Below are 27,002 nucleotides of genomic sequence, written 5' to 3' on the forward strand. Positions count from 1 at the left end.
AACACGATGTTGATTCCTGTTTACACGCTATTTACACACCGAGCAACTAAGGGTAGATCGTTTATCGTGGAACACGACATTAAAGAGACAAGAATGTTCGATCTTCGATGTTACGCGGTGACCGCATTAAAAACAACTCCATCAGGATCGTTCTAAGGAGTTACGCTGACATCATTGAAATTCTCGCAGCTTTTATTATTTTCTTTAATCAAATCATGCTGTTCTCACGAGCGGTGCCGCTTATCTAGGATTACATCGGACTGCGCGGCTCCCGGGGTTAACAGGTGCAATAATTATGATTGGCTCTCTCGCCTTATGGCGATCGCGGCCATCGATCGATCGCCACCTCTTCTTATCCCCCTTTCTCCTTGGCGATCGGCCGCGCGCGTTTTTCCGCGTTGGATATAATCGAGCCTCCATTAAAGTTCCAGCCAGCGAGCCGCGGATCGTTTCGTTCGCCGAGACGTATCTGTAATGAGAATCGAAATCTTCGTTTCTCGCTTTTTCACCATCCTACCCTCCTATCGCCGCGCCGACGTACGTGAATTACGATCAATAGGGTAGCCACGGATTTATGAGTTAAATATCGTCTACCGCGCCGCATGGCCGCACTTTTGATATTTCTCCGCTTCCCTCACCCCACCGTGTAAAAATATTACACTTATTATATATCGTGAAAGCTCGTGCTGTTTTACGCATTTTTTGTGTGCCATTGTGCAAACGCGTATAGGCATTTCGATTATCAAAACGGATTTAGAAAGCGTGATTGATTCAGGATGAGAAGAAGTGGATTTGCCGCAATCAGCGAACAAGACAGAGACGATAGAGTCTGAAGCTCTCTTTCTGAAGCTTTTCAGCACGTCAACATTTCCATTTCTTCAAGGTATAAGATATGTATATTCAAAAGGTACTAGCTGGATATTGCAGATCACAAAAGGCACTCGTTGTCGTGTCTATCACGGTGTTCATCACTCTACGGTGTTCATCTTTTATGCAGTAGAGGAAGCAGGCAATTATAACAACATGGGCTTAGATAGTGGCATAGCAAGTATGGGTACATTAGAAGCACCTGTGGACGTCGCGGACATCGGTGCATTGGTTGCTTCATTACCGGTGATTAAGATATTCAAAGAATGCTATGAGATCCGCGTGAGAACACGTCGCCGGTAACAATCTCTTGATTCACATCGCTACCTTGATTTAATATTCTTAATGATCATTCAATACATACATGCGTACCGGCGTTCGGCCGGCTGATTCATCGCGAGCGAAAGGCGACGCAACGGTGTCAGTCACTATTCTAGATTCTGAAATAATGCTGCGTTACGAGTCGCCGTAAACATTCACCAAATCGGACATAAACATTCGATTACGCGAATATCGATCAGCGAGTCGTAATTAGTCAAGTCCTCCTCTGTGCTTGGTTAATTAACTGCGATCGCTTATCCTCAGCTGCTTTCTAAATTACAGTTTTAAGTCTCTGCACTGCAACCAGGGTTAAGAACTACATTAAGACCGTGATTTCCTATCCGTTTCTCCACCACACACTTAATGATCTACAACGTAGCTTATCTTATAACATACTTTTAAGTGTCTCTATGTTATAATCAGAAACATGAATTATACGACTACTTAATTAGTTGGTCTTGGGGACAAATTGCTTTGCTCAATTATACTATATCGACAATTACAACGAGAGTGAATGAACTGGTAGACAATTATTTATCAGCGTCAATTGAACTGAGTATTCGGTGCGATTGGATCACCAGGATTCATCATGGACAAGAAGAACAGAGAAATTAAGAAAGATAATACCTGAAACCTCTCTTAATTAGGTTGTCGGAAGTATTCAATCGGCAGTGAACAGCCATGTGTGCGAATGCACCGGTCAACGAAATGCAATTTATTCGACTTAGGAATTACTCCCCGCGAAGATACAGTTCGCCTGACGCGTGGAACACCCAGGAGCGGCCGCTGAAGGGGAGAAAGAGCAAGGCAGGCGAAGAAGCGAGTGACCAGAGCCGGAGGAGTGCGCGCGAGACAGTACCTTGAGAGCTCGTTATGCGGTCGATGGGAATGCGACGTTGCAGCACGCGGTGGGACCACCCTGTTCGAAACCGGCACGGGGGAAGGGATCGAGGCACAATGTCTCACTTGAATTTACTATCGGCCCCGTATTCTTCGTAGCCGTTCGGCTTTCTTGCGACGACGGCTTTCGCCGTAGGTCCACCGGTACCACCGGCTCGACGTGGAGAACGCGCCCGTGGATGGTCTTTCGGAGGGCAACCACGAAAAACCACCATGTTTTCCCCCATTTTAATGCTTTGCGGAACGAAAAAGCACACTGACATTGTGAATTAAGTTAAGAAGCAATGCTGTACGAAAATTGATTTGCTTTAAATCAATACTAATTTGTTTTAAATCGATACTTTGACAAATAATTGAATTTGTCAAAGTTTTTAACAATATTTTGACTTTGAATATATGTACGTAAATGCGGTGATACTCATATAAAGAGCTATCTGATATGTAAATTTTAAGACTTTACGTGAACGATATAAAGATCGTCGTGTAGCCACGCGTGCTTGAAATTCGTCAGATATAGTCAACGGTTGTGCATGCGGGTATTACGTAAGTGGAGCCGTCCTCTAGTTTACACCAACGCGTTTGCGAACCAATGGCGACCGTGTCCAGTCGGGGTTCTCGACCACTGGGTCGATATCCGCTCGGCGAGGTCGTTCTTAATGGATAATGCTGATAATAATAATAAGATCGACGACGGCGGTGGTAGCAATTATACGACGCACTTTTCTTCGTTCTTTCGCTCCATCTAAGTCGAGTCAGCTGACCGTGCGGTCGATGATGTCACCGTTGCAGCGTACTCTTCGTCCTCACGGAGAAGCGACACCCACTTGAAAGGCCGAACACCTACTACTTACGGTACGACGTCACGATAACAGAACTCCTCCTTCGCGATTTGCTGTTTTTTTTTACTTTGCCTTTTGTTGCGCATCCAAACTTTTTGTATCCTCTTTTCCGATATTGAATTATTTTTATTTATTTTTAATATTAAAATAGACAACATCTCTCTCTCTCTCTCTCTCTTTTCCAATCTTTTTCTGTTACACTTTATTTTATTTTATGTTTACTCTTACATTAAAAATAATCAAGTAATTAGAATAATACAATTTATTTTTATTTAATTTTTTGTATGTTAAAATGCACCAAAAAAACTCATGTTTTAGGACATAAAGTAAACTTTGTCCTCCCTCTCTGTCCACGTGTCTCTTCCTTTCTCGCTTTGGTTCTCACCCACGCACTAAACGGTCGTGAGCCTCATACGTCGAGTGAGAGCTTATTAGAACACACGAATAGAATCTTTCGTGCCACCATAAACGGCAGGATTCGCCCACGTCTCGACAGCGTCTCGAAAGGTATACCTGTCGCTTTTGAACGCACCTTTTTCCCAATCATTAATGAGCTCCCTGTCCACGATGCGTCGCATGGCGAAGGAAAAATCTCTTTGTTCATGAGATCCTGGCGCTCCTCCCGGTAAATCAATTAAGTGCAATTGTTCTTGTAGTACATGACGTAGTTATATATGTGCTATATTCGCAATGACGTTGATGAAGATTCGTATCGTCTAGACATATGAAAATTTTTAAATGCTTTAAAAAGCTAATATTGTATTATTATTTTATTATTAGCGAGAATTGCGCGGTTACAATAATTTTATCAATAAATTATGAACCAACGGAACAGAAATTTCAATACTGGCTTCCGTTCTTAAAGTGATATAAAAATAACATTTAGTATATTATTAAATACTTCAATAACTTCAATAAACGCCAGTAGATGAAAGGTCAGGTGTGGACGTGTTGCACCGTGAAAATAATACTAAAAAGCGCGAGTTGGCCGAAATGTTTTTTATCAAACGTCATGAATATACCATCAACTCACAGAAGGACACCGAGAACTGGCCTAGTGTTTATGACAATTTTGTGATAAACACATAGATAGTATGTTTTTTGACTTTTGAAACCTCTGGTTTTTTTTCCGTGTTCAATCTGTATCGCCTCGAGATGGCTATCAGTCTGATTTGTCGTGGCTTCTGCGTCTCTCCTTTGTGAATTTATTGTTAGATGGGTCATGTTCTGCAAGTGAGTCCTGGTATTTTTAAATGTATCTTTGAAATTAATATTGTTACTTATGTATGCGGTTTCGTTTTATAGAATGTGACTTATCGATGTTGAGGATTGCACTTGAAAAGGGACCGTAGATAACGGCCGAAACGTTGTGCAGTGTCGTATTGTAGTGCCAGCTTGGTCACAAATTTTACATTTCTATATTATTAAATAATTCAAACTTTATATAAAATTAAATCTGATCCTAAGTGTAACCTGTTTTAACTCCGTAAGTTACAGCAATACTCCTGATGCAAGAAAAATTTCGCTGCTATTTCGCGCCACATATCTTTCAGTATCCTCCCCTTCGATTGGCGATGTAGTCGCAGTGTAGTCGCTAAGTTTTTCTGATGTGCAGATCGCCGCCGAGTATTTGTCGCGATCCGTCGAAATATCGGGGTGTCCAACGTATAATAAGACACGGTAGAACGTTGCTTCGGACACCTCGGACATATGTCAGCACCGCCGCCCGACGCAGCCAGCTCGTTCCACAACGGAGTGTATACGTTCGCCACTCGTCAATTAGACGCGACATCCTTTCCGACACGAAAAACCTGGCCGGGCTAGTACCTCGAATCGGAGCCGAGGGGTTTCGGAAGAATGACATTAACATAGCGAGCGACGTGGGGCGGCGGAAACGAGGTAGCAAGACGAGAGGCGGGGGAAGAGAGAGAAAGGTGCAGACGGAGACGATCAATGATGGTATGAGCGACCGGCAAGAAACTTGCGGCTCCCAAACGTCGTCCAACTTTCGAGAAACCGGCGGATTCCGCACGTTTCCCCGGAATCGATCGAACTTCGCGCCTGTTGGAACGATTGGACGCGGTTAATTAAGACGGACTGATTCCACGTTGCCGTCTTCATCAACCGCTGATCGTTTGAGGACGATTGTCGATCCCCGGCTTGGTTCGGCTAAACGGTAAGGAAAGTCGATCAGCAATTTTCCGTTTTAGCAATTTGTAATTAGACAATCATTATTATCAGAAAATCAATCTATTTTTAACTGTTAAAGAAATAATTAGATAATTGCATAAATCTAGTCGCAGTAATGATTAAAATTTATTATTGAAACGAGCAAGTTGCAGTTTAACATGCGCGTTTTTTTACACAAGTGCAATATCAATATTTTTATCAATGTAAATAAATTTATTGAGAGATTATATACAAAGATTTCGCATTACGGAAGGTTCATCGACAGTCCGATTCCAAACCCTTGGAAAGTGCACTAATCGCGCGGGCAGCTGATCGATCGATACGGTCGAGTGCAGAAGCACCCGTTACTTCCGGTGTGAGCGAGCCGACGACCTTCGCTCCCACCGACTACCGTCTCCAAGTTGGGAAGACGAAACCCGGACAATGAGGTCCAGCGCGGTCTGAGAGACAGGCTGGCCGAGGGTGAAAAGCCTCGGCCCCGGGCGTCGCTTAATTATGTAAGGCGCCGCGAGGGCTTCCCCGTACAATGAACGCTCGCGGGCGCGCAGGATGTCCGCGTGGTGGACGGGGGATCGCGACGTGTTAAGGCGTCGTGGGACACATCGCGAGACACCGTATACACGGGGTGGGCGTCAAGGACTCTCGGCGCGAGGCAGGATAGACGGCGGTCCGTTGTGGCTGCCATATCTGGACACCGTGTAGACGGCGACGACACGCTCGATGCGAGCTGGAGCGCGTAACTTGTGCGCCGACAGTGTGTTAGGTATGTGTGTTAGGCCGTACGCAACACGCACACCGACACGTGCTCGTCCAATTGTCGTCCTGCCTATGTGCAAGTCCGCTACCGTGTCTGTAAAGACACGTACGAACTAAGTAAATAAGGTTTAGCAGCTGTTTGTCAAACGTTTATGGATTCTACTTATTGGAGACCAAGAGCTACCTGATGAGCGGTTAGACGGAATTGATTGAAACTGTTTATTTCCCAACAAGATGGAAGCCAGTGACGGAATGAATTTGCTAGGGGAGATAACTATTGGAAGAAGGAAATCGAGATGTGATATTAAATAATATTTTTTCAAATAATGTTGGGAAGAAGATATTAAAAGATAATCTACGTTTTTGTTTATTTATAATATAATGTATTTATATTATTTATATAAGTTTAATTATACAATCCATAGGTAAATGACATTTACATGAATGTTTTTCTTTAATCAACTCTCATTAAATAAAGTTGATAATGATCTATCTTGTTTTCTTCAATGTTAGAGCTTTTGAGCTTTACGTGAAATTATGATCTCTGCACAAAATTATTTTATTACGTAAGAATACAGAATTATGTGTGCTAATGCCCACGTGCCACTATAAGGATATTTGCCGGCCACTGAACAGCGTGCGCGTGCCCTGATTGGCCATCTATAGCCTAGTCTGCACATGTCTTAAAGGAGTTCACTCTCGGTCTGGTAGCGCGTGCTGATGTAAGCGACCGTTTTGCGGCGTTGCGCCGATCAATCGTCGGACTTTTTAGCATTCACAGACGCGAACTGGTTTTGCAGGAACGTATTTACGTTAATGGGGCACCCGTGTGCCAAATCTGTAACACGGAATGACCCGAATAAAGCCTGAAGGAATGCTATAATGTGACGGATCAGAGAATGGGACCAGATGTTTCCCTTCCCGCCAAGTATACGTTCCTTTTAGTGCTTTTATCACTATAGATAAGCGGTTTCTTTTAAGATTTAGCTTCACGTTCACTTTCGCGACATCAGTCCTTCGAGACGAAGCGGTCGCCGTGATGGTTATTAAAACCGGATAATTATTATCCGCGAGGCAACCGCGCGATGATGCAAACTATAACGTTAAGTAATATCCTCGCTTATGTATTCCCTGCCATCGACTGCAATGAATGGCCTGAATGTCACCATTAACGTCGCCCGACATCATTGATCGATAACCAGTTTACTCTCGCGTTCATTCGTGTTCATCGGAAGTCACAACGTCGGGCGTCAAACAACGCGTTTCGCGCCGTTTTTCTCGGGCCGCTCGGCAAAAAGTCACCTCTCTCTTCACTTTACTCTTACCTTATTCGTACGCATGAACTACCCGGAATCTGGCACGTAGGCCCGAAGCCTGCGACGCGGTTGTAAAAACCATCCGGCATAATCGGCGTAATTGTGGCCCGATCGATGCCTGGATAATTCTAGGTGGGTATCTACCTACCCGTCGGTGCCGGGATCGCCTTTCATTTCGCGCGGCCCACGTAATATGCGTACGATATGTGCGGCGCACGATCGCCGAGAGAAAAAGAGCGGCGATCCCCGAGCTTCGGCAGGTGCACGAGAAAGAAATCAATTCCTCGGCGGAAAGATGATTGGCCATGGGCGAACGTCACGAAATCGCGTGTTTACGTATCCTTAAGACGCAATGGCATTAAGAACCAAGTTGCAAGGCTGTTGCTGGACGCCGAACTCGCCTCGCATCCTGAATGCAGGTTTCCTTGATAGAAAAGTCAAAAGTGTCTGTCCAATTTTCGGTAGGTTCGTTCCCTCCATTAATACTCGGACGTCGTGTCACTTTCTCCTCATTTCGCAAAACAGCGAACAATTTCCGAGCATTTAGAGGCTAAGAGAAAAGTCTGTTAAACATACCCGGAAGTGCACGAAAGAATTCGCGTGTAATCGCGATGATGGTATTTTTTGAAGCATTAACGACCATGATAGACGTACGGCGGTGAGTCCTTTCTCTTCTCGAGTGCTTGTTAAGCATTGCGGTATATCTCTTAACATCCACGTATCAATTGAGGTACGCGCGGCTGGAGAAGGTCAGTTGTCCCCCTACATCATCCCCATCAATCATCAAATGAGTAAATGAGTAAGTCGCGGAGGTGAACGGTGAACGAAGCGCCAATGACGCGTTTCTTTGTCCCGTCGTTCTCCCGTTCGCGGAAAAAGATGCATCCGCAGAAAAGTACGCGATCATGGGATTCCTTCGCAGCCGGTTGCCCTCGAGTACACGTATCCGAGCTATCCGTGTATACGACGATCCGCTCAAGGTAGAATATGCGGTGGTACGTGTGTAAGTCCTGGTGGTGAGGCTTGAATTCTAGCCGTGGCGAGCCCTCGTAATCTTTAGCCCTCGAGGTCAGCACGAGCTCGTCCGTACGACCGGAGATCCCTCTCAGATAGAGCGAGACTCCGGCTGAGAAACTCGTGTCGGTACGTACCGGGCTACATGATACCAACTCGTATTGGTAGATAGGTACCTACCGACCCGGGTCTTCTTCGGGGGGCTCTTGCATATTATGCGGCCAAAGTCGTGCCCGTAGCTAAGACAAAGGGCTCTGCGGATGCCACGCTGAGATAGCACTGGTAACAACGGCGGCTGTGAGACGCGAGAGAGTAGCTCCAGTTTTCAGAGGCGAGTGAAGTTGCTTTATTCGATTGGTTCGTCGAGGTAGCTGTTAATCTGTGTTTGGTGTTCGGTGTTTGGAGAACGATTAGGATTCTGAGTAAAAATGCCTAATAAATTAACAAATTTCTGGACTACTGGAGTTGATGATAATAAAACTATTTAAAAAAAACTGTTTAAACAGAAAAGAAGCTATATATCGAGAAAACTGCATATATAATTATTATAAGAAACGGTGTATACCATGTTTTTATCTCGCTATATATCTTTATGTGATAAATTGGAGATATCAAGAAATTTATATTTGCATATAGTCATCAAATTTTAGTAGCGAATAAATATTTTTCTTAAAAATAGCATATTCTCGATTTAAGATAGAGAGATAAGATCTATCCACTTACATTTACGTTCAGAGAGGTTCATTGTGCTCGTTATGAATTCCTTACAACCCCGTCAATCATGACACGTGTATCCCGAGGCTCATAAGCTGAAAGGATGCTCACTTGAGGCACGTAAGATACAAATGATAAAGAACTCTGCTATGAGCGACAGTTCCACCATCTCTCTCTAGCTTGGAATAATCTACTGCAAATAATTTATAGCTACTAGACCTTCGCTCGTGTAAAACTTCGTGATTACCTCACGTATACGCAACGAGTAATCAAATACATCTAAACCACATGAATTTTGCGAGTAACTTAAGTGATAACGGATAATAGATGCTACCCAACGATAGTACTTGGCTTTATCATGTATAAACATACAGTAATAAACTCACTTCTAATTATCTCTCAGTTAAACATGCCTCAGCAGAAGTGGCTACTAACATACGTGAAGATAGAAATATGATTTGAGAAATGTGAAACGATTTAGATATATGATGCATTCAAGAATACACATTACCTATGTGGTTCTATCAGAAAAGAATTATTGATTATAAAATATGTTATAATCATTTTCTTTTAAATTACCTGGAATTTTAATTAAATAATTTTCTACATGTGCAAAGTAGTCTAAATATTTTATCTGAAGTTAGCATGTATTATGTATTATGTAGCATTACCATAATCTGAGTATGCATAAGAAATCGTAATAAAATACTTTATACGATGCAAAGATCGTTCACCCTTCTCTCTCACCGAAGTATCCAATATTATTTAATTTTTAAATAACGGAACGATTCAGTCACGTACGAGCAATCACCAAACAATCAACGCTCCTGACTGAAAATCCTGCATTCCCCTGGCGCACTATCAATACGCATTGCTATGCACCGCAAATAACCAATGCATATTCCCAGCGCGAGAGAGCAGCAACGTTCGAGAAGCAGCGTTAATAATTTACAAAATTCGCAATCGCGCGTTCGCGATCTTGAGATAGAGCGAAAGGGAGAAACCGCGATCGAGAGCGTACACCTCGAGAGGCAGAAGATCGATAGGCTGCGGAGCAACCGCGAGATCCTCGTGACGCAATCGCGGATCTATGATCTCCGCTCGTGCGCGGAAAATCGCGGGCCTTCTCGCACCTTCGTCTAGAATCCTTTCCAGGATCTCGTCTCGCATCCTGCGCCGAGCTGAACGCGCTATGGTGATCGCGGCATCGCGGTGACTTTAGCATCGGTTTAACCTCATTCCTGGCGGTGACGTCAGTTCTCGCCTTTCCCTCGACTCTCTGGACCTTCCAGCATCTTCCCAGATGTACAGGCACACAACCGTCTATCGACTATTATAGACGGATAGACGATTATGCGCGCCGATCGTTACACCGCGCTCAACCGCGAGCCGCGACTTCGTCGAAAATAATGGATAATCACGGTAACCGATGATGGTACTTAACGATCATCTAGGCGCAAACCTGGAACTTGTCATCCGTTGTTTGTCGTAACGATAAGCAAAATGTACAGTATTACTTCGCGACTGCAAATTGCGTGGGATTTCTATAATTATCCTCGGCAACGTGAAAAGCGTACGTACATACGTTAATAGGCGCGCGCTACATTGCGCGAAACAATGATTTGGCAAATTCTAAGGAAGAGGGACACATGTTCATCGCGCCGATACGGTTTATATTATGTAATACGTGACCGCACGATACCGCAATAAGTGTACTATGTTTAGTAACGTTATGCTGTAATAATAAGTATTAATAGATTTCAATATAGTATACTTTCTTAATTTGTCGAAATTAATTTTTAATTATAGCAATATTATAATTACATGAAAAATGATCAGCTACTACAAAGTAAAATAGCGCTTCTAATTAACAGAATAACACACTTGCTGTTCAAAAATATTACGCGATAAAGATGCAGGATTATCGTGAAACCTTTCACTACAATTATCGATGCTTGTTAGCTCATCTTTAGAAATTATCTGTAATCGAATAAGCCGAGAGTCATTGAAGCAAATTACAACCATCATTACGGAGAACGTGCGGGCACGAGTACCGCATAATCTATCATTTTTTATATTGACTCTTTTTTTATATTGAAATCCGCTAGAAATAGCGCGAATGGCGTTTCTATTTCGTGTCCTTCGCGTAGAATCGATGTATCGTTCCGTACAGCAGCACATACTAGAGGCGCATCTCAGCACTATAATTACTATCAAACGCCACCACATCTCGAGACTTTTATCTCGTACAAGCGAAGTAGTTATGAATCACAATGCTCTTGTGTTCTCTCTCTCTCTCTTTCTCTCATCTTTTCTTTTCTTTGTTGGAGATTGTGGTATAGCGCGCGGCTGAATAGTTCAACGTCTTATACGATCTCTGTGTTGCACGTTAGGACGAGTCATCTATTATAGGCAGATGATTATTGATATTGGCTAACGCTACCTTTCACAAACGTACATTCTTCGTATAGTGCGATCACTGCGATCGCGCGCTTTTCGCTACCTTCCGCGAAACGAGCGTTTTGTCCAACGAGGTAACGCGCGTGACATTTATAAATGATTTATATATTGAAAAAGAAGCGCGACTAATTGCATTATTAGTAACACCTGCGAACCTGGATCCGTGATTCTCATCAAGCGGCTAAGAAATTACATTGGCGTTTTTAGCTGGAGATTGAGTATTATTGCGATACGTTGCATTGAATATCTTATCTATCTATGAAATCGCGTTAATTCAAGCCAGAGAAGTTTGATTACTAAAACAAAAATTATCTGTGATATTATGTACTGATTTTTGTACATATACCACTACGCTTTCTCTATATTATTCCACAATACAAGTATGAAAAATATCGTGTTATTTGTGAAATCTGTGTTTTTAGAGCTGCAAGATTGTATCATCTATTTAACAATCACTATCAATATTACGTAAATTTATTGTGGTTTTCGTAAAGAAAATATTTTATAATCATGAGCGATTTACACGATAGCAATAGAACAGTCACGTGAAAAGGCGGTAATAAAAGTCACCGAAGTCGCGAACAATGACTTAAACAAGTAAGATAGAAACTTCCATGGCAAGAAATTCCGAACTTTGAGAATGTAGAAATTGCATTCGCATGACCGCATCTGTGTGTTCTTTTCCTGGAGCTGCATCGGAGCAGGTGTGGGATAGTCCAGAGAAACACGAGTTCGGCGTCAATACCCTCTAACTAAGATGAGTTATAAAGGTCTACGCAGACCCTTAAAGAGCTCCTCACGAGGAAGAATTCACGGTCGACCGTACGCAAGGCCATTCAGGGATACTTCAAAAGCCACGCTCTCGACTTTGTAAAGCGTATCTGAGAATAAATCAAAGCTTCGAGGATTTGTTGCATATTTTTCATATCAGAAAAGTCTATATATATATTTCTGATATTTGCATTACAATTATTATTATATTATATTGCATTTGCATTGCATTAAAATTTTCACAGTTCGATAGCATTTCGATAGAATTTCGTATCAAAGTAGTAGCCGCGGTTTCTCGTATACCTAATTGATTCCACAATCTTTAAATTGATCGGCACGTAAAACGCTCGCGAAATTTATATCATATTGCCCAGGGGCACTTCGGTTCTCATTACAAAGTATGTCGCATGTCATTGAAAGATAAGTTGCGGTATTTAAACTGGACTAGTCGGCTTTCGCGTACATGAGAGTATTTTGCGCCGATGGTTGACATTTGTTCGAGAGACTGGTCGCAGTAACAAATTGTACGAGGTCGATAGATAGAAATCGGTCCGAAGTCTCGCGCGGATTGCGCAAGTTATTTATCATCGGCGCGAACATTGTTCTCGTTCGCAAGAGAGAGAGAACCAGAGTCCGTTTCTCCGTCGTCATCATCTCGCAATTGCGACGAAACGATAAATAGAAACGATAGGAGAACGTCGGAGAAGAACGTACGGAGATCTTACATAAGTTATTTATGCACCTGCGTCATCCACCCAATCGACGAGTTTGTAGAGCTAAGACAGTGTTGACGACGCAAGCAGCGCGATGATTGTAATGTTGTAATTGTCTTGTCTAATTGCGAGCATAATATTGTGTCTGCTTCTTTTAAAACAGAACGTAGCAATTACATGGCTCGATGTATTTTTCTTTCAGTATTTATTTTTCTCTTATACTCCAATTTTCTTTGAATTTAATATAACAAACTCAGGTAAGTTATAAAAAGAATAATACTATTATTAGATAGGTATATGTCATCATCACAAGATCAAGAATATTCTTTTTGCTTATCCAATATATTATTTAATTCCTCTATAACTGATGATAGATTGGATACATTTTATGGATAGCAGAAAGGGTTAACTTTTTACATTTTTGTACACAACATGGAATAGCTAATGTGACCTCAGTGATATAAAAGTTCAAGTATTGAATTTCTAAATATACCTAACTAACTGCATTTGGTGCATCATTAATAATGCAATCCGATTTCCGACATTGATTTCAGTAGCGACATAGTTATCGTTTAATCTCGATAGCTTGCTTGAAAAGGAAGTCGTGTCCCAATGATCTCGTGCGTAGTTTTCAATTTCAATTTAATGACATTAATGATATTCCAATGGCATTCACAGCGCCCTTTTCATACTTCCAAATTGGACAGTCGATATTAATGTCTTTCCCTTTGTTTAAAAGTAGACTCGTCTCTAGTAGAGCCGGAATACATTTTTCGAGCGAGTCGCGCGAGAACGCGGAGCGGGTTCCACGGGCCTGAACCAGCGCATCCATATGTACGCATAACCATAAGACAACATCCCAAAAGTGGCATACATTGTCGCCACGATGCGGTGAACTAGGAGACGTCATTGTTATAATAAACAGCGGTTGCGACCGCCGCATTTTTGGTCGATCAAAATAAAGAAATCAATTAAATGCACAAACATGCGCTATTTGTTTAAATTAAAATGCATCCGCGAGTAGCTTAACATATATGTCGTTATAATTAATCGATAAGTATGAGAATGTCTAATCTACATATAAATAATGAATAGAAAATTTGACATGGACGTCTCAGGGATAAAATTAAATTATTATTCCCAAATTATGTAAGGATTGAATAAAAATAAATAAATTGAATAAAAAAATTATAATACCTAACAATATTGATATGGAATTTGATGAATCTTACATAATTCGAATATTTTCATCTTTGACTTTTTCAATTCTTTTCGCCTACGCGATTCTTCCGATCCACTCTCATGTATCCATCTCAACCACAGCTCGGAAGATTCGTTGAAGTGATCGTGAAAAATGCGTTGCTCAAATCAGCGCGACGACCCGGCTTTTGATGTCGATCAGCTGGAAAGCGCGTTTGGGAAAAAAGAAAAACCTCGCAGAGTGCGACCGGACCAGCGAAGAGACTTGAAAGACACCTAATGGTCCGCTAGCAGATGTCACATGCTCACGCCAAGTCGATGTTTTCCAAACGGACGGTCGCCGCCAACGCAAGCTTCTTACCCTGGCGTTCAAGTCTCCGGTGGATACTAACGATCCTGCGAACGTTAGGCCGTGGAGGTCCCGCAGGGGCCCCGAGGAAGAAATTCCAGACCCGTACGCTCCTCGTGCTCGCAGGCCCCGCGTGAACTTTCATTTTCAAAAGTGACGGCAAGAGAGAGAGAGAGAGAGAAAGAGATCTCAGTCGCGTATCTACGAACGACTACGCATATACTTGAGAGCCGTACTAGAGAGTTGCTCTCAGAGAGAAGGAATCTAGTCATGACATTTGTTGAAAATCAGTCTCGGCTGAGAAAGATGGCTCAGAAAATTTTTCAAATTTCTGTATCTTCGACATAAAGCGGAATTCTGTCAGTTCCCAGAGATTTTATGCGTTTTTAAAATATTTTATAAAATAGACACTCAATTTTTTAAACTATTCAAAGGAAGCATCAAAATAATTGATTTAAAAATTTTGATTAGAGCTAACTTAGAATTTTCTCAATCATAATTGTTTAATATTTAGGCAGTCAAAACCATATTATTTATATAAATATACGAAACGCGCGGGTGTTTCAATCAATGTTAACTGCGCTTGTATATTTATACGAATCCTCAATAAGTTTTGTTAAGCGCAAAAAATAATATATAATTATTATCCGCTCGTGATATGCGAAAGTAACATATCTGTATGTTGTTGTTTATGACACAAAGAAAGAATGTACACAAGAAAAATTGAGATGTGTCGATATGCTGGAGCAGAAAGAGCTCCAACTTGTCCGCGTGAAGTTGCTTCAGAAACTTTCGCTGAACAAGCAAGTCCGTCAGGAAAAACCGGAGCGACGTTACGTACTTTCGGAAACAACATCTGACAGACGTAATCTGTTTTTGTTGGAAGAAGATCGATAAATAAAGTGATATTTCATCGGCGCGCTTTCGCGCTATTAGTTTCAAAGAGATACACGAAAATCGCAACCGATTTCTATTTCAGACACAGAACTCTTAGTCACAAGTGCCAGGTTCCACTTGTTTAACAAGAAAATCGCAATGTTAAACGTAGTGCAGAGATACACGAGTTTTCTATGCTTAGGCAGCCTAGCACCTGCAGTCAAAGCATCTCGAATACGCAAAAAGACATATTAATCGATGTATTGTTGTCTCCGTCACATTATGAATGTAAACTCTCCTCCATTGCTCGCTGCGATTTGGCGCGCGAAGATGGCAGGCGATACTGACAACACGATTCCGCAAAACTCGCGTGAAATTGTGTTTCACTCACCTCAGTTCGACATTCATACAAGGTATATCCCATGAGGTATATCCAAGACGAATCGAACCACCAATTATTACCGCCTTGTCAGAGATTTCACAGGAAACTCCACAATGTTTACTTTTGCAACGAGTCTTCCGTATTGGAGTATTCACACTCACGCGCATCAAATAATCGCTAAAATTTACCGCCAAATCTACTATGACATCGAGGAAACACGCACTGGCCCCGAAGATTGGCGATTTCTCTGCGAGTTTAGCAAATTACTCCGAGACGCACTGGTCTGCAAATTTCACTGATAGCGATTCCGGTCAACTTCGTAACGCGAGATAACTGGCATTGCTCGTAATCACCAGGCGTCTCGACGAGCGGACACTTCCTATGGATACACGCTGAAATTGCGTATTGTTCGGGATCGGTTTCACGGATCCGATAAGGGAAGCTGCACGCGTGAGCACACGTTATCACTGCCGAGCGCGTCGACTTCGCACTTTACGTCCTGACATCGCTTCCACGAAGATGTCCAGCGACGAACTCGCGAGTCTCATCCGCAGCTTCAAGCTTCTACGTGACTCTAATGAATGAAGATGACAAGCGCACGCGTTCGCCCAGTCTGTGGAGGTAACTCCGCTTCCAGCAGCGAATGATGATCTGGTCTCGCTGTCAACGTCCGCACCGATCTGGGACGCTGTCCAATCGGATCCGCACCGAGAGCACTTGGTGAAAAGTTAGAGTATATACTCGCGATTAAAAATACCGATCACTCGCTCGATTTCGTTGGTACACCAAGAGGGAAGCTGGAGTCGAGAGAAAAAGAGAGAGAGGAAAAGAGAGCGGGAGAGAAGAACGGCAGAAACGACCGAGGGAGAGCGCGGGCGCGCGCGATCGCGAGCATGCGAAAGAGGAAGAGTCGGCTTTCACGAGAATTCCTGCCGATCCTTCGAGGCCTCCTCTTCGGTCCGCGCGTCTCACCTTGCGGAGAGCGAGTCTCCAGGTCGGCCATGCAACAACGCACAGGTCCACGCTGGGCAGAACTCTCCCTTCGCCTCTCTCGCGCCTCGTCTCCTCTCTCTCTCCCTTTCCATCTTCTTACTACCACCACCACCACTGTCGGCCACCACCGTCATCATCATCGGCGCAGCGCTCGGCAGGGCCGAGAACACCTTCTCCTTCGCTGCCGTCGGGTTTCCTCGGACCCCTCACCCCGCCGTGTAGCCCCCCTAGCACACCGTGAAGCAGAAGACAGCTCTAAACCTCCCCGCCTCGCACACCTTCCAGCTTCCCACCATCCTCCTTCTCGCACCTCCTCCGCCGCCTCTTCCTCTTACCTCGTGGAACGCACGGTTCCCCTACTTTTGCTCTTCTAGCTCAGGTACGATGAGCGCAGGTATACACACGTATACACGCATACCAGTCACCGTGGCTCCTGACTCGCTGTAGTAGGTGTAGGATACATTCGTGCGTTCGTGCGATGCACAGGACCCCTTGGAGCTTCACACACCTGAGGGGTTGCGTGCGATGCATCTGGACCAAGGAAAAAACATGTGTTCTGCTCGCGAGGAAGATACGAGATTGAAGTGGCTGAGGGGATGGATAGGTCCTGAGGGTGCAGATGCTGTACCGGAGAAGGAAGTGTTTAATTTGCTGATGAGCGGTTCCCACTGTGTTCTCGGTAATATTAAATTAATAGGGGAAGCTTCATATATCGAGATTAAAATAAATCTTTGCTCTTCGTTCTTTAAGAAAATATCGTAGAATATATAAACATTCAATTTAAAGTCAATAGTCTTGTATGGTGAGATTATACATATTGTATAGTGTGTATGTGTGACAAAATTACACCCGCAAAATATATTTTTTAATAGCATTTATATGTACTTCATTTTTAATCGTGAATATATTATATTTTTTTCTTTTGCGGAAGAGTCTTACGTGAAATTTACGCTTCACATAACTCTTAAATTGGTTTTGCATAAATAGCCATAACGAAAAACAGTAAGAGAATAAGCAACTGCCTTGGTTGATTTTTATTATTCTGTATTCCTGGAAGTTCAGACGAGTTAAGAATAAAGGACGCATCGACAAAATAGACAAAATAGATACAATATGAAATTAATTATTGCGCTTTTTAGTTTTTATTTATTATTTTATTATTTTATTTATTTATTATTATATATTATTTTTGTATAATATTAAAGTATTCGATAAGTGATAATTGGAATAAAAATAATGAATTGTACGATTATACGAGTGTTAAAATGTGTCTAATAGTATACGTAGATAGGATTGGAAGAATCTGTAATCGAGTTACGTAAAAGCCATGTTAGACAGGCGTGAAAATACATCGTGTTCGGTTTCCAAGAAGAATCCATTCCCGCGGACTTGCTTCGAGGAAGGAACTCTCGTTGCCTCATCTCAAAAATTGCAGCAGCTTCAAGAGTACGACGACCGTTTGCCCTTTGCACGATGGTGCACGCTTGTTTTATCGTAAATATGTTCTTGCCGGGAGATATTCCGCGAAAGAGCAATCACGTAATGCATTTGTCGATTCCTTTCAAAGTTGCCGCTTTGTAAATTATAATAGCTGATGGAATGTCGACAATTGCGTTCACCAAATCACGCATTTAATAGACTTTTAAAGCTATCTTAGATGTTTTATTAACGCATTAGTGAATAGAGAAGCATCTATATTTTATTATCGCGTATTGTTACAAAAATACATGCAACATCAATTAACAGGAGAGTATAAATTTTATAAATTATAAATTATAAATGTCGCGCGTCATTTCACAGTTGCCTAATTTAAGGCGAACGAATTCGCGATCTGTAATATGTAACTCAGTACGATTACGACAGAGATATGTCAACTCTTGAGATTTCAGTTCGAAGTAAAGGATAGTGGTTTTTAGCAGGTGCCGAACAAGGCTCTTATGATAGGCATTGTAACGCATGGCGATCCGGGCGCAGCCATCTCGATTCACCCTCGGCGCCGACGGGTCGTCACCATTGTTCCACTCAAGTGGCTTGACTATCCCCGCGACATTGTTTAGCGCCGACCGACCACTTCTGCAAAAACTATTGTCGTGGACGCACGGTCTCGTCTATGATAATACGCGTAACAACGCAGGAACAATAACTGAAAATTGTGACCTGAGAAGAAGAATTTTTCCTTTAGGAATGCACCGAAAGTTAAAGCATCGTTAAGATCATAGACACTCCCTACTGTGAAGATCGATGAGATTCTAGTGGGATCTATTTCCAATCTCCGTAGGTGGTGCTGTTGTAAAGGACCGCATCCCTCTTTTGTAGTCACTCCTGGTGTGGTGTTGCAGGTATTTCGATTACAAACAAAACGATATAAATATAGTAAATGATATTTCTTAATCTTTTTAGTACACAATTCAAAGCTACTCGTAAAACGTGATGACATAAATAAAAATCGCATAAGTATTACATAATTCCTACTTTTTATTTTTTCGAGAATTTTATTTCTTATTATGTTTATCTTAAAATTATTTGCATGTGATATCTAAACAATTTGTTCAGATTTGATGCTCTGCTTGTTGCTTGACGTAGACTGCGCAAAAAGGTTTACTATAAAATGTTTTAGGAAGATGGGACTTGGGGGGACTATCACATACGTATTCACGAAGAATCAACAGGTGGTTACGTGCACGCGTAGACCTAAATTTAGCCACTTGCTTTCCTCCTTCATCCAGCTTCACCATCACCCATTTTGTCCAGCTCCCCACCTTTCTGCGTGATCATGCATCCTTCCATTTATACTTGACGGTTTCTCGCTTCCACGTGTGCTTTCGTCACGGCGGAACCCTTTCGAGGAATTACTTTGCTCGCTGTTTAACGACGTCGCGGGATTTCTGTTGAAGTTTTACCTGGCTGATTAAACATGCCAGCCATACCTGTACTTCTCTGTAGCGTCTGTCGCGTCGCGAAGATCGCATATGATGTAATGTGGAACGAGCGATGTCAAGAGGACTTAAATATCGTTGATCTTTTATTAGTTAAAATGTAGCATAAGATATATGATGTATATAAATTACGATTTGTGAGCATTAAGAACATTACGAAAATACTTACAAATCGCCGTTATAATGATTTTATTAGATCGTTGTAACATTTAATCTATTATAATATTAATTTATCTATTATAATATTAATATATAATATTAATCACTTAATCAGGAGATAAAAATTTCAAGAGACATTACCCTTATCGTTAAAATTTGCTAACACTAATTTTCAAGAAATGAAGATAGCCTCAGTTTTATACCGACGGAAGATCGCCATTGTTCTCCTCAGATTTCGCTATCCTTGCGATATTGTTCAGAGTCAGCCAACTATACCTCAGCAAAAACTGATCCCCGACTATTAATCTCTTCTTCAAATAAGTGTAACAGCACAAAAACGACAGCTCAAGTGGTATCGCAGAAATCGATCCTTTTCTTTAGAAATATAAAAAGGTAAAATAGCATTAGGGGTTTGGGCACACCCTGCTGAGACGAAATATTGATGAAATACCACTGGAATAGGAAAAGCCTTGATGTAGTGGTGTTTGCTGCTAGAGAAAAGGATATTTTTATAGCGATCAGCTAGACGTCGCGTAAAGTAGGACCGAGCTCGTATCTCGCGCTTCGACGTGCGATTTACGAGCGGCCTTATTCGCGGCTTGTTCCGTTCTGAGAGGCTCACCATCAGCGGAGGAACGCCGGGCATTCGCATTCCTATTACAACCACGAGGAATTTCGCGTCGTCGTACGCGAATCAGATAAAAGCGGCGCGATTACTTTTCTCCTAAGACTTTGAAGGATGATGGCCGACCGAATGAAATCGCCAGATTGTTTAGATCTGTGATGTAAATTTACGAAGACCAGAACTTTTTAGGAAGCATCGAACTATTCAAAATTTTTAGGAAGAAGTTTCAAACTAAATTCACGTTTTTTTTTAATATAAAAATATATACTCATAAAAAATTTGTATAATGCGAAAATTTGCATACTCTTTTATTCTGTGTAGTACTAGCAAATAGATCTTGCTAGATCTCGCAACTTTAAACATGATGAGAGACAGGGAAGACGGATCGAGAAGCCCATTGATTGGCCGCTTTGTTTCGAGAACGGCAGATAGAGCTTATATCCGCGTCCTTATGGATCCGGCCTGCGGTATCTCTCATGCTGATCCATTGTTGAGCCACGAGAGCGTGGCACGAGAACACGAAGAGTGGCAAAAGTGCCCTCGAGGCATCTCGCACCGCGGCTCTCTCTCGCCGTTGATGCAGGTAACTCCCCCCATGGGACTTAGGCACTGGGTACACCATGGGCATAGAGCGACTAAAATACTGCCCAGAAGAGAATACCGGTTCAGAGAGCAGTGGCGCCGCTACCTGAGGGCACGCGCTCAAAAAAACTTCTTGCACCGCCGAGTTTAATCCAGAACCTGGACTCGTACCGTATCGCTTTTAGACCAAGCAAAAAGAAAGGAATTTATGGAGCAACTCGTCTTATTGCATTAGGGTTCAAGCACTCGGGCGATAACGAACGGCAGTGCAGTTGCTACACGAGCACGGAATGCTGTTCTCTAATTTCACTGCGATACGAGACTACACGTGCTCGATGAAATTAGAACATCACGTTTTATTTATAAAATATGTCACAGTTTCGATATTCACCATCGTTCGTTTTAACATTAATTGATCCAAATCTATCTTTCATTGATTCAAATCAGAGTTTTCTTGCATATTGTAAGGTTTTACAAAAAAATATTCATGTATATCGCGTATAATATTACATATCGAATACCTTTCAAATTGTAATGTTACACCGTGAAGTAGCAAGATGATTAGAGCACAAGCCAAAAGTGCGGTGAACGCTGAGAACTCGTCGGATGTGCATTGGGGCGAAATTCCTTGGTGAACTCGCCTCCGAGAGCTCGTTAATAATAATCCTGGGTGAAATTATTTATTTAGTCCATTCGCACGTCAAGGCCTGGTTGGGAGACGGGGGGTAGGAGAACCTCTGCGTGAGGCTCTTCTAAGGTAATGAATCCCTCATATACATCCGTGAGTTACAGGCCTCCGACCGAATACGTTGACTCGGCCATACAGGCTCGTGCAAAAGATGCACCGCATGGATAACGTCCTCCCTTCGCGTCTCTCTTGGGGGCCCAAGAAGCTCCTTTTTCGCCTGTGCTCCTTTCCGCCACCGTTGATCTTGTTCTGCCTTCGTGAACTACGAACGTCCTTTGTCTGTTGTACCTTACTTTCGCAAAGCCGGTAGCGGACATTGTTCACCGCGCGGAAAATTGCGAGGAGGAGGAATCCTGAATTCGTGGTCGACGAGATGCGGCATTATTCCGAAGGATTCCCATTTTACAGAACGAAAACCCTTTCCATCGATCGAAGTGCCCGACATGTCGCTGAGCGATCTCTAACTAATTCCCGCATGAACTTTCAGATTTAAAAGTCTCTCAGAATTATAAAGCGCGATATTACCACTCATTTCCCAAATAATTATTATAAACAGAAATTTTAATAACATGTAGTTTGTACGATATTATGATTTAATTTTCCTACACACACAATTTCCGATTATACCTTGTATCTATTGAGGTGAGAATTTTTTATCATTTTTGCGAAATGACCACTTCGAACGGTCTACCTGATGTACCCTCTAATAGATAGCCGGCGAAATAGTTAATAGCATAGAACCTGACGGAACTTTTCTACACGTCCTCCCGCCAACGTAGCCACCTCCCACGATACGTCCCACGAATGACCAATATTTGCGGAAAGGAAACGAAACGGTAAACACCGTCGGCGCCTTTCCTTACAAAGCACGCTCCTACAAGGACGAAGCCGCTCTGAAAGGCACCCTTACGAAGTCATCGAGGACCTATCGATGGTCAGTTGGATAAAGGTTCTAATGAATGGTCCTTGCAGGATCAATATTTGTTAAGAGACCTCTGTTTACAGCGGAAGTCGAGTTGCGTCTCCATATCGAGATCGCGATATTGCATCTAATAAATTGATGGCCGGCTAGGATCGATGAACGCTTAATTGGCATTAAACTTACGCGCTCGTTGGTATGAATATCGGAGGCACGCTCAGGAATGTGTCTGTTTTTTACGCCGCACTGCTAAGCGCGCTTCTTTCAAGTTATCCGAGACATTCCGCGCGGAAGACTTCGGCAATACTTATTTGCTGCGCGGGATTAAAACTTGCCCGTAGCTTAACGTTTATAAGCCAGCCGACAGTGCTTGGAATTCCTCACGAAATTGTTCCGACTGTTTCGCCGGCAGATTCTACGACTATTCAGAAATCAGTGGCGGCATACTTCGGAATGTACTCGCGACTTAATGCTGACCGTTGACTCGGTTTGCGCCGTGTCGCGGCAACTAACGAAGGTATGGAAAGTCCGTAATCAGGAATGCTTATGAAATTTCATCAATGATGAAATCACTGAGTGCAATTCGACTCGCAATTTGCTGCGACTCTTTTATATAAGCAGCGTAGTTCAGCAATATTGTGGTTCTAGAAAGATAGAAATGCAAGTTAGGTGTATAACCATCACTACGTTTTTATGTAGAGTTATTATAGATTTAAATGCTGATCTTGCCTTTAAGTTTTCATTAATCAATATTAAGCAGGTGCCTGTGAATGTTTAATGTTTCATTAAAAATAGACATGAGTCAAGAGTTGTTGGCGCCAACGTTTATTTCTCTCTCTCTCTCTCTCTCTCAACGTTTCTTCTCTTTTTCAATGAAATAAAAAAGTTTAAAGAGTCATTTAACGTTTGTTAGTCCTTGAAAAAGATTGTCAAAATCGCTATCGATCTTTTTTCATTTCTTTCTCTTTCATCTTTTGGTATCAGGCCAATTTCTTGACACATGCTTGCACATACGATAGCATCATGCGGAGCTACTTTTTGCTGGTATACCCGCATGACTTTAAAGTCAGTGAGGAAGCTACTTTCGATCGACGACCATCGAAAAAACAAGCTGAACTCTGAAATTTTTTGGGTATTAGCAGACATGAGTTGAAATGAGGCAAAAGATCACCAGTATGTCAACAAACTCATTCCGTTTAATTGAGGAACGCTAGCTTTCGGCACTGTCAACAAGTTAGCACACTCACCAACAGAATCGCGATTTCATGGCAATTCTCTTTTTTACACAAATAAATTATGTTTTTGCATAAATTTAATTAGTTGGCTGCAAAGATAATGTATTCTGTAATCAGATATTGCAGATATTAAAAATAAAGACTCAGAATCATCAATATTTTTAAATAATTTAATAATAAGCAAACTTCTATCGATATAGCACGTTTATAGATATTCTTAAAGACAAGTGATTTAAATGCGCATATTAACTTAATGCTTATGCTTTACATCATAACTTAACGAGCATAAAATAGTAATAACAAGTGACTACAAGCATCAAGTGATAATTGATATCTTTGAATAGCTCGTTTTAAGAAAATGTTCATGTAATATAGGTTCAAATAAAGTAGCAATAAATATTGATATTTAAAATTTAATAATAAAATTGCCAGTTTGATTTCTGCCTTCCATGTATCTCGTACATCCCAAAGCTCGAGTCGCTAAAAGTTCGCCGAATATCAGGACAGGTGAACAACCCTGCGACGTGAATTTCGAGCAAAGTTTAGATCACGCGTGCCGCGCCACGTCCGCCATGTTTCCCTGGTCGCAGCAGCTGACTTTTCAGGAACGTCACACTCCAGATCCTCGAAGACTCTCGGCACTTTGTAGTGACGAAGAAAGGAGCGGAGGGTAACATCACCTTCGCGTGTTTACTTCTCCTGTAACCGGTTTCTCCCCGCCTCCCACCCTCCTTCGCCCCCGCCGGACCGATGCATTACCTCTCTCCTTTCCTTCAGCGTTGCTCCATGCTGGACAACTCCAACGTGGAAGATATCTTCCTTCTCCCTCCACATTACTTCTTCTCGTTTCCTCCTCGTCGGAGCCTTCTATCGTCTTCTCCCGCCTCCTCTCTCTCTCTCTTTCTCTCTTTCTCGTTCGGCCATCTCTCTTATCGTCTCGTCTCGTTCTCTTCTCGGCATCGCGGTATTCAAATGACCTCGGATGATGAATATGGCCGTCTCTCTCGTGCCATCGCTCGGCTACGGTAATTGCCGCCATTTCTGTCCTTATCTGCGCCCGCGGTGCGTATGGCTCTCCGCCGTGCACGCATCACGCACGCACGCACGCACGCACGCACGCACGCTCGCACGTACTCACGGCATGCACGTATGCATTCGCAGATTGGCTACCTCCCCACATTTCCCCCGTCTTTCATCTGCGCGTGTGGTACGTGCCTTGGTACCTCGACTCTTATCTTCGAGAATTTCGTAAAGGGGGTGCGAATAAATCGCGCGGGAACCCCATGCTGGATCCTCTTTCCTTTCTTTCCTTCTCCTCCCTCAAGGCACTCCCGGGCACTTTTCGGAGCACGAGAGGTGCGAGGGTACCGAGAAGTCGGATCTCGCAGATTATCTTTGCGCATTGGTCTCTGGATACAGCGTGTTTAAAAGCCGAACAAGGGTTCGGGGAGTGTGTTTCTCGAAACTTTCTTCCCACGAGTGGCTTCATACGTTTTCGATGCGATTTAGTTTTTGGAAAATTGAAATGTACGTATATATCTAAACTTGAATAGCTGAAAACAGACGTGCTCATATTTTTATCAAAACAATCATATAATTTCCGAATAAGATTTGACTTTCTCTATAGAACTTTTGCACAGTCTTTCCCGTTGCATATATAATTTTAAGACAAGATTAAGTTATACTATATAAGACAAGATTAAGTTACTTTTACGACCGTGAACTTCTTGACACATTCTCACGTAGCGGCATTTTTAAACATATTTAAATTCCATAGATCGATCGATTAAATGTCGATTGACCTTTCCGCTTGGAAGAAAAGCATGTCGTGTCGATTATTGAGTTACATTGGGCGCCGATATCGTCGCGATGCATCGGCATTTCTAACTCCCGATTGCATTCCCACGCCGCGAATTGCACGAGTGCCGCGGATGGTCCGCCGGCCTGGCTCCGACATCGACAATGCACTAGGTATTGTGCACTGTGCTGGCGAACCATTGAGGTTTCGCGGGGTCTGCCTCGCCAGTCGCCTCACGAATGAATCTCTAATCAGCACTAAGTCGCGTGTTCGTGAGGGTTTACTGCATCGCGTAGAGAAGGCGGAACACGAAGGCGTTCTTTGCCAACCTATCGTTAGGCTATCGAGGAATTCTACCTTCGGTAGAAGTTACCTTCGGTAGTAGTTGGGATGCTTTGGTGAAAGATGCAACGCTGTTAACTGTGCAACATTATGATAAGATAAAGAGAAATTCTTCTGCGATTTACGTCATTTTAGTTATGTTGAAAGCTTTTTCCTGATTCTTTAGTAAAATAATCGCTACGTAAATCAAGGTTATCGAATAGAGTAGCGATTTAACAGCGTCATATAAGTTTAGAGTCAACCTGTATCTACGTGCAGTTACGGGTAGCTCTACAGAGCGAACAGCAATCATACCCACAAAGTTCCTATGGTCCCTCCGTGCACAGCATGTTGAATAACTATTAGTGCCCTGTCGGTCATTACAAATCGTCTGCTGAATGCGATGCGTATTAATGTTTGCGGACGTGAAAGAATCAAAATATTGAACCAAGTCTCTTCTATACTTGGAGTAAAGTTTATTCCAATTCTACCAAGTAAACAAATTCTCAATTTTCCTGCATTTATTATTCCCGATTTAATTTATTCCGATAAGCAAATATTACGAAGCATCATATTATTCTTTAATAAACTTTTCGATAAGCATGAATTTTCTTTGTGCGAGTTAGTCGCAATTAATTTAAGTTGCGGTGCAAATTTTCTGACTTGTTCAATTAATCGCGACGAACCTTCACGCAACAGCCTCGTCTTTGAGCTTTAGAATTCAGACGCGGTTGCAAACTGGTGCCAGTTTCGGTGAATACATGCTGTCAAGGAACAGCATCTACCGCGCTGCCGGAATACTTCCTATCTCGTGTCACGGCCACGTGAATCCTGTCGTTGCTACTGCCTTCCAGCAGGCTAACGGTGCTACTCGAGTTGACGGACACGGCTGGGGAGACTCGCCACGGCGACGACGACGACGATGACGATCGCTATTATGTCAGGAATCGCTGACTCAACAACGAGAGAGGTACCTAGCCGTGCGGTGTCTAGCCGAGATCGCCCACACGAGACTCGATTCCGCGGCCCTTGCATAGGCGTACAATCGGCCGGGAACACGTTGGATTAGGCAATACTC

The 27,002-nt window shown here is 42.6% G+C and overlaps 1 protein-coding gene across 2 annotated transcripts in view; it reads right to left on the reverse strand.

Annotated features, from left to right (window-relative positions):
• LOC105287957 (epidermal growth factor receptor) overlaps positions 1-27,002 on the reverse strand; it is a 141,492-nt gene that overhangs the window by 43,693 nt on the left and 70,797 nt on the right. Inside the window, exon 1 of one of the 2 annotated variants that reach the window (XM_011353856.3) lies at positions 15,678-16,667. The exons of the other annotated variant lie outside the window; for it this stretch is intronic. The gene's annotated coding sequence lies outside the window, so the exon portion shown is untranslated. Of the gene's footprint in view, positions 1-15,677; positions 16,668-27,002 lie in introns of those variants that run through there. 2 annotated transcript variants of the gene reach the window in all.

The sequence above is a fragment of the Ooceraea biroi genome, chromosome 2 (assembly GCF_003672135.1).
Source record: "Ooceraea biroi isolate clonal line C1 chromosome 2, Obir_v5.4, whole genome shotgun sequence".
NCBI lineage: Eukaryota > Metazoa > Arthropoda > Insecta > Hymenoptera > Formicidae > Ooceraea > Ooceraea biroi.